General features: G+C 45.2%; 1 non-coding gene and 1 pseudogene across 1 annotated transcript; both read left to right on the forward strand.

The window, feature by feature from the left end:
- The first annotated feature begins 5863 nt into the window (after positions 1-5863).
- LOC113083752 (uncharacterized) lies at positions 5864-6037 on the forward strand (annotated as a pseudogene).
- Positions 6038-6411: 374 nt separating this feature from the next.
- LOC113083741 (U1 spliceosomal RNA) lies at positions 6412-6575 on the forward strand. The gene has a single exon (XR_003283380.1). It is a non-coding gene; the product is annotated as a U1 spliceosomal RNA (small nuclear RNA).
- The last annotated feature ends 2487 nt before the right edge of the window (positions 6576-9062 follow it).

Consider the following 9062-nt stretch of genomic DNA (forward strand, 5'->3'; position numbering starts at 1 on the left):
TACTTTAATAAAGTAATTGAAAAAGTTATACTACTATAACATTTTAAACAGGGTAACTTGTAATCTGTAACCTATTACATTTCCAAAGTAACCTTCCAAACACTGCTAAAAGGAGACGTCCAATAGACGTATTGCAGATGAGCAAACAGCCTTAAAACTACATCTTGCAGATGTAAATTCATATGTCAAATAGACGTCTCCTAGATGTATGTGTGCTATCAGGGTACCATCCCCCAGCATTTTTAGGTCTCCCAAAACTTACCAAAGCCGAGATGGGCATCGCCGTGTCCGGCTTCCTCCCTGCTGCGTCTTAGCAGCATCGCTTCTCGGCCTTTTGGCTAAGATCACGTGGTCTGGTCGGACGGTTGAGACAGCGATCGCCTCTAGGTGGACCTTTAGGCTCGTGTGTGGCTTGTGGCACGAGTCCTCTATCCTCCAAGAGGTAAATTGACAAGCGGCTTTTAATTGGAGACGACTCGCTTTGCGGAGAATCTACTTGTTTTTAAGGTAAGAAGGTTTTATCTAATTTATTTAGTTAATTTATTGTTTGTTTTAGCCGCTGCGTGCTGGTGGTGCCTCCACCATGTCGGCTGCTCGTGCCGGCATGCGGAGGCACCACAGCGTGCGTTTTATATTCAAGGAGGTCGATGGAAAGCTTCTGGGTATGTCCCGCATGGACTTTTCCAGAAAGCTTGTTCAAAAGACCTTACATTTTAAGCCTGAAGACCTGAATTGTTTGATGACTCTGCCTCTGAACAAAGGTTTTGATTTGAGTTTTAAGACTGCTTCCCTGCTAAGTGAGTTTTGGCAAAGGTTTGAATCTGTTAAATCCCAGTTCTCTATGTTTATGGTGGAGAAACTTTCTGACAACACACTTAAAACTGTGATTGTCAGAATGTTCAATGAAACTGTGACTGGTGAAGATATATGTGTGTGGCTGGGTAGATTTTGCACTGTTCGAGGCCAGCCAGTCAAGGTGCTAGATGAAGATGGTATCTGGACATGCTCCTGGCGAATCCCCATTAAACAATGGGAGGACGCTGGGGGCTACCAGGGCCTGAAACATCTGCCCTCCATGATTGTGCTTGGAGAGAACAGAGGCTACATTCATTACCAGGGTATGCCTAAGTTATGTTGGAAATGTGGGAAATTTGGTCACTTAGCCGATGTATGCCAAGAATTAGTTTGTGGGAAGTGCAAAGAAATTGGTCACGGGTTTGAACAGTGTACCAATGGCAGGCGGTGCAATCTTTGTGGAGATTCAAACCACCTCTACAGAGATTGCCCTAAAAGTTTTGCCAACAAGCTCAAAATGGCCGCCCCACATTGGCACCAAACAAACGAAGAAAGGAAAGAGGAGGCGGTCCCTGAGGTTTTGGCGGGAATTTCAAATTCCCAGCCAGCCTCAGGGATTGGGCAGGAAGGAGGAAGTGGGGCGGCCATAGGGGCGGAGTCAGATATTGAAATGGAAAAAGGTACGGAAGGAGAAGTGACCGAGGGAGAAACAAGCTCCTCCCTACAAACGGTGTCAGAGTTGGTGCAGGAATCCAGTGGGAGTGAATTTGAGTGTTCACTCCCAAATGCTCAAGTGCAAAAAAGACCTGCGGGATCTCCTCTGGTGGAAACCGAGGAGAAAAAAGCTAGGGCAGCACAGCGGCTTGATAGTTCCGATTTGGAAGATCAAGAACGCATGTGGCCCCTAGAGTCCCCAAATGAGGTATCTTTTTTGCACATCAAGCTAAGAACATCGTCGCCTAGGGAGTTACAAGAGGATTTCTCTGTAGCACCCGAGGCGTCGACCACCTGCTCTCCAGGACCCAGTTCATCTGTGAGAAAGGAAGGGCAGGTGAAACAAGATAAAACATGATTTTAAGTATATTTTTGTAGTCTTTATGTCTTCTGTTTAAATGTCTCATACTGTTTTAACCATACTGCTCATGGCCCTCACTATCTCTACCATTAATGTAAGAAGTGTGAGGTCCACCTTACGAGCACAGAGCATTTTATCCTTTTTAAAGTGTTTTAAGTCAGATTTGTTTTTACTGCAAGAGTGTGCTCTGCCCTTTTTAAATAGTTACAGAAAGTTGGAGGAGATGTGGACCATGGGGCCCTCAATATGGAGTGGCTCCAACTTCAACAAGAATGACGGTGTCGCTATTTTAATCAACAATTCAAACATCACGGTGAAGGATAGCACTGTGGTGAGGGAAGGGCGGGCTCTTTTAGCAAACCTGACTTTTTTAGGGAGGGATTTTAAGGTTCTTAATGTGTATGGTTTTACAGAAAAAAATGACAGATATGAGCTTTTAGAAGACCTGCAGCCCCACATGTTAGGCAGGGCTCCCCTAATAGTAGCAGGGGATTTTAACTGTGTTTTATCCAAAACAGATAGGAAGAGAGTAGGAGAAGATTTTAAGGTCGATAAGACATCGGTTTTATTGCAAAATTTAGTCAAGGATTTTAAGTTAGTTGACTGTTTTAAACAATTGCATCAAAGAGAGGAGGGCTTCACCTGGTTCAGTGGTGATGGCACCAGAGCCTCTCGAATTGACTATGTTTTTACAAGGGACTGCCCGCCAACCGATGCAACATTGACCCCTCCCTTTTTTTCTGATCACATGATACTGTCTTGCACCCTTTCACTTTCCATGGGTGTGACGGTAGGAGGAGGGCTGTGGAAGCTGAACTGCTCCCTATTAGAGGATGAAGAAGTGGTTAGAGAGTATAGGGAGCAGTTCAGCCAATGGCAGACCCTCCAAGACTTTTATGATACACGTGCACAGTGGTGGGAAGTGGTTAAGGACCGGACAAGACAGTTTTTTAGAAATATAGGGAAAAGGAAAAAGAACAGGGAAAGAAGACACATGATGGGGCTGCAAAAAAGACTGCAGAGATATTTTAACCTTTTAAACAGTGGATTGGATTTTACAGAAGAGATAAAAGAAGTCAAGAAAGAAATGTCAGTTTTATTCGAAGTTCAGAGTAGGGGTGTTATTTTAAGATGTAAAGAAAGAGAAATAGAAGAAGGGGAGAAATGCACAAGATACTTTTTTAAAAAAATTATTACACGGGGTGGGTCAATCTCTGCTTTGAAGACTTTTACCGGGAGGGAAGCAAGCGGCACAAAAGAGATTTTAAATGAAACTGAAAACTTTTATAATAATTTATATAGTGCAAAAGAGGCTCATAATGGGGTTTTAGAGGAAGTTTTAACCTTTTTAAATAAAAAGGTAAAGAGCCCAGATGTGCTTTTATCCCAGGATTTTACAGTTTTAGAAATTCAGAAAGCTTTAAAACATTTTAAAAAAGGGAAGTCCCCTGGCATTGACGGACTTCCCTTTGAATTTTATCTGACTTTCTGGGACATTTTAGCACACGAACTGTTGACCGTTTTTAAAGAATTTGAGACCCTTGACAGACTTCCTGACAGCTTTAGAGTAGAGATAGTTTCATTATTACATAAGAAAGGAGACAAGACTGACTTGAAAAACTGGCGACCAATCACGCTTTTAAATTTTGATTGTAAACTTTTTAGTAAGATTTTAGCAACACGCATGTCGACTGTTTTAGAGGACGTGATCCACCCGGATCAAGCTTGTGCTGTGCCCGGAAGAAAGATAACAGACAACCTAGTGCTGATTAGAGACGCCATCTGTTACGCGAGAGACAGAAATATTCGGCTAGTAGTCCTAAATTTAGATTTTGAAAAAGCATTTGATCGAGTCTCGCACCAGTACCTCTTCCAGGTTCTGGAGAAAATGGGGTTTCCAAAGAGGTTTATAGCCTGGGTGGGACTGCTGTACAAGGGAATAGTCAGCAAAATTCTAATAAATGGGCATCTTTCCAAAGCTGTGGACATACACAGTGGTGTCCGTCAGGGATGTCCTTTATCTCCTCTTCTGTATGTGGCTTGCATCGAGCCACTGGCACAGATCTTGAGAAGGGACAAATGGATCAAAGGACTGGACGTTCCTGGGACGGGGGGACTGACGGCGACCTGTGTTTTATATATGGACGACGTAACTCTTTTAGCCACAGACGTTTTATAAATACGAAGAGCACTGGACTTGACTGACTGGTACGGTCGGGCCTCGGGCGCCAAACTCAATAGAAACAAGTCCGAGGCCCAGCTCTTCGGGCCGTGGGGAGACGTGGACACAGGAGGACTTGATTTGGTTTTTAAAGACAACGATTTTAAGATTTTAGGCGTTAAATTTGATAAAGACGGGGGTGGACAGGAAAACTGGACTGACTTGTTAGGGAAAGTTAGGAAAAGACTGGGGTTTTGGGGACTAAGACAGATGACGATGGAAGGCAAGGTTTTAATTTTTAAATCTGTGATTTTACCTCTGATTTTACTTGTCTGTTCTGTTTTTAGCCCCCCTCGGTGGTTCCTGGGGAAACTGGAGAGGGCGGTGTTTTACTTCCTGTGGGGGTCCAAGTGGGAGCGCCTGAAGAGGGAGACCATCAAGAAAAGGCCGGAGAACGGTGGAAAAGGCCTCCCAGACCCCCACCTGTTTTTAGGCAGCCGCTTCACCGCCCTGCACATTAGTTATGCCACGACCCCATCCAAAGAAAACAAGACGGCTGCAATGGCGCGATTTTGGATGGGGTCTTACCTACGAACACTGAAAATTTTACCAGTGGACTTGAAAACCCCAGTGTCTTTTAACTTGCCCAAAGAGTACAGTTTTATAAAAAAGTTTTTAAAGAAATACCTTTTAGAGAGTGAAGATGTCACCATTTTAACTCAACACAAGTCTCTCATCTCTGTTGTGCAGGACCGGGAACCGGTGAGTCCAGTTCCGGGCCTCACACCAAGTGAGGCCAAACAAGTTTGGCGGAACGCGGCTCACCCCGCTCTCCAGAACAGGCACAAGGACTTATCGTGGATGGTGGCTCATGAGATCCTCCCGGTCAGGGCGGTTATGCACTCCAGAGGCATGGCCAAAAACCCCATCTGCCCGCGGTCCGGCTGCAATTCCCCGGAGACCGTCCACCACCTGCTCTGGGAGTGCAGCACTGCGCGGGACCTGTGGGCCAAGACCGGCCCCCTGTATTTCCCGTGCCTACCAGCGGGTGGGGCCCAGTTCGGGTACCAGCTCGCCATCCTTGGGGTGGGCCGGGGCTTGAAGGACTTGACGGCACAGAAATTTACCTCGCTCTGGCTCACCCTCAACGTCATCAAGGATGCCATCTGGGCCACCAGAAACCTGCTGGTGGGGAAGCGCGTTACGGTAACCCTCCATGCATGCGAGCTAAAGGTAACATCAATGCTGCAGGGGTACCGGACGACGATATTCGGACGGGGGGGCCGGGGTCGCACGGAGAGGGTCCCGGCAGGCACCGACCCTGGCCGCCCGTAGATGCACCCTCACCACTCTGGCTACGGGAACAGCGGGCCAGCGGGCCGGAGGAGAGGGGATCTCCGCTGAGTCCATAAAGTAGCATCTCATGTCCCTGTTCTGGAGAGTGGGGTGATGACCCACTTGATAAGGACTCACCCCCGGTCTTGCACAACAGATGATTTTTAATTGGTGTTTTTTATTGTGTTTTATCATGAAATAGGTTTTATTAACATATATATATATATATATATATATACGAGGCTTGTTTGCTTTTTTTAAAATTTGTATTTTACTTTTGGAACTGACCGCACCTTTTAAACACACCTCAATAATGGACTTTTAAAAACAAGCAAAACACTGTGGTTTTAATCAAATGCTTTTTAACAATGATTGTTTCTTTCATTTTACCATGTGTAATTATTATATATTATATTGCTTGTTTTAATGTGTGATTAAAAAGAAAATGGTGTGTGAAAAAAAAAAATGCAAATGGAAAAAATGTAAATGGTGACAATAAAACTTTTTCGAAAAAAAAATCTGTTCTTATCAGTTTAATATCTGATACGTCCCCCATCCGGGGACTACATATTAAATGGATTTTTAGATCACGGAGCTGGAGCCGGGGCTTGCTCCGTCCACTCCATGCATCGGCCTGGTATTGCAGTGTCTCCAGGAACGGTGTGCTTTCCCTTTTTGGGGATTGCCATTTATTGTGTCGAATAGCAGAACAAGGAATGAGAGCTGCCGTTGCAGATGCTGTGGTTTATTGCAAACTTTTTTCCTGATGTGTCCACCTGGGGTCTTGGACTCTTCCACTAACGATGCACCCACCTGAGGTCTTGAAGTCTTTCACAGACGAGGTGACGCATCGAATCAGGTGTGTTTGTTTAAAGAGAGTCATCTAAAACTGGCGTTGGGAAGCACCGGCCCATGAGCTTGGCAGTTTCCAGGCCAGTAACGGAAGGCACCCGTCCTTCCTTTCCTGGAGGGGGGGCGGAGGGCTAACCGTTGGTGAGGATGGTAGAGATGCAAATCACACCTCTGGCTGACCGCCTGGGCCTTCATACTTACCTGGCAGGGGAGACACCATGATCAAGAAGGCGGTTCACCCAGGGCGAGGCTTGTCCATTGCACTCCGGCCATGCTGACCCCTGCGAATTCCCCAAATGCGGGAATCTCGACTGCATAATTTATGGTAGTGGGGGACTGCGTTCGCGCTCTCCCCTGAAATTGTTGGTGAAACAAAGCAGAAGAGGTTTTTACAGTTTTTTATTTATTTTCCTTTCAGAATGGGGAGTTCTGTCACATGCGAGATTTGTGTTGTGCGCCTGTGAAACAAAGTCACTTGCGCTCTTGAAAAATCGGACCCTGGTGGGTAGTTTAGTTCGAACATAGCGCAGACCTTACTTTGAAAGTAGATTGGACTGACTGCAGCCTAGCTGTAACTGTCTCCATGTTGTTTGGTTGTCCTTTTTTTCGATTCGTATTAATTTTGTTGTCGCTTACAGCGACACCTAGTGGCCTGTCGCCGCGCCCTTTTTCACCTGGCCTCGGACTGAGCCCCTGCACAGGTGTGCCGATTTGGGTGAAGGGATCTCACTCCTTCCTGGAGTTATAGCCATTCGAGCCACCTCGGACACGCCACCTTAGCACGCTTTGAGGTCCCCTCGCCAAGGTGAATGGAAATTTCCTCTATTTTTGGATGATTATTGACACTCAGACTCCAGAGAAGCTTTCTGTGCTGATTTGGGTGGGACTGGGCCAAATACCTGGCGCCAGGTTGCAAAAGAAGGTTTTCGACAAAATCCAAAATACCCGAAAATTTCGTCAGAGCGACGGGCCAATCTGAGACCTGCGTCTCGTTCGGCTCGAGCCAAGGATTCCGGTGACATAAGGCACGTGGCTCTGCGACCAACCGTTTGGGAGTTACGAGCGATGCCGTACTTTCCGTCGCTGCAGTTCCACCGTCAGGCCGATCGGGACAAGGCCCGGTGACGTTGCAGACAGGGGAGGGTACTACCATCCCGCAGTGTTGCAGGTGTTTTCATCTTTGTTTGATTGTCCATTTACATTACATTTTCCCTATTTTTCAGCTTACGGCGCCACCTAGTGGCCTGTCGCCGCGTCCCTTTTCGCCTGGCCTCGGACTGAGCCCCTGCACAGGTGTGCCGATTTGGGTGAAGGGATCTCACTCCTTCCTGGAGTTATAGCCATTCGAGCCACCTCGGACACGCCACCTTAGCACGTTTTGAGGTCCCCTCGCCAAGGTGAATGGAAATTTCCTCTATTTTTGGATGATTATTGACACTCAGACTCCAGAGAAGCTTTCTGTGCTGATTTGGGTGGGACTGGGCCAAATACCTGGCGCCAGGTTGCAAAAGAAGGTTTTCGACAAAATCCAAAATACCCGAAAATTTCGTCAGAGCGACGGGCCAATCTGAGACCTGCGTCTCGTTCGGCTCGAGCCAAGGATTCCGGTGTCATAAGGCACGTGGCTCTGCGACCAACCGTTTGGGAGTTACGAGCCATGCCGTACTTTCCGTCAGGCCGATCGGGACGAGGCCCGGTGACGTTGTAGACAGGGGAGGGTACTACCCAGATAGCACACTTACGTCTGCAAGATGTCTGTTAAAGAACTGTTGATCTGGAAAGCATCTGCCATCTACAAACGTCTGACATACGCCTTTCAGATGTCAGTTTTATATACCTTCTAAATCATAAACATCTAAAAGACATCTAATTGACATCTATCTGACATCTAAAAGGCAGTGTTGGGGAGTAACTAGTTACATGTAACAGCATTACGTAATTTAATTACAAAATGAATGTAACTGTAATTAGTTACAGTTACGAAGAAAAAATTAGTAATTAAATTAAAGTTACTTATGAAATTTTTAACGATTACAAAGGCAATTACATTTGAATATTTACACACATCCACATACAGATTTCACTGATTTCTTTCCCAAATTGCACTGACTGTTCTGAGACATACGCCCTAATAATTTCCAGAATTTTAACAGAATTTTTTGTTTTTCCCAGTCCGCCCTTCCTGTAAATTAATGGCAAAAACATGCAGTTTCATTTAATACAAATAGGCCTACTGAAGCTTGCAGTGTTGTCAGCCTCTGCCGCCTCAATATAGGAGTACATGAGCACATAAACATCATTTCTAGAACTGCTCTGTGTCACGTCATGCATTTTACCTATCATATCATATACAAAGAGACAGCAGTTTAAAAAAACACCAATGTTTCAGGAGTTTATTATACAGGAATGACACATGCTTATTAGATAACTGTATTTGAGTTGATGTATATGTTTTTATTTATTATTATTTAATTTTCACAAATTTAGAAAAGTAATCTAAAAGTACTCAAAAGTAATTAGTTACATTACTTTAATAAAGTAATTGAAAAAGTTATACTACTATAACATTTTAAACAGGGTAACTTGTAATCTGTAACCTATTACATTTCCAAAGTAACCTTCCAAACACTGCTAAAAGGAGACGTCCAATAGACGTATTGCAGATGAGCAAACAGCCTTAAAACTACATCTTGCAGATGTAAATTCATATGTCAAATAGACGTCTCCTAGATGTATGTGTGCTATCAGGGTACCATCCCCCAGCGTTTTTAGGTCTCCCAAAACTTACCAAAGCCGAGATGGGCATCGCCGTGTCCGGCTTCCTCCCTGCTGCGTCTTAGCAGC

The sequence above is a fragment of the Carassius auratus genome, unplaced genomic scaffold, assembly GCF_003368295.1.
Source record: "Carassius auratus strain Wakin unplaced genomic scaffold, ASM336829v1 scaf_tig00039301, whole genome shotgun sequence".
In the NCBI taxonomy this organism is placed as follows: Eukaryota; Metazoa; Chordata; class Actinopteri; order Cypriniformes; family Cyprinidae; genus Carassius; species Carassius auratus.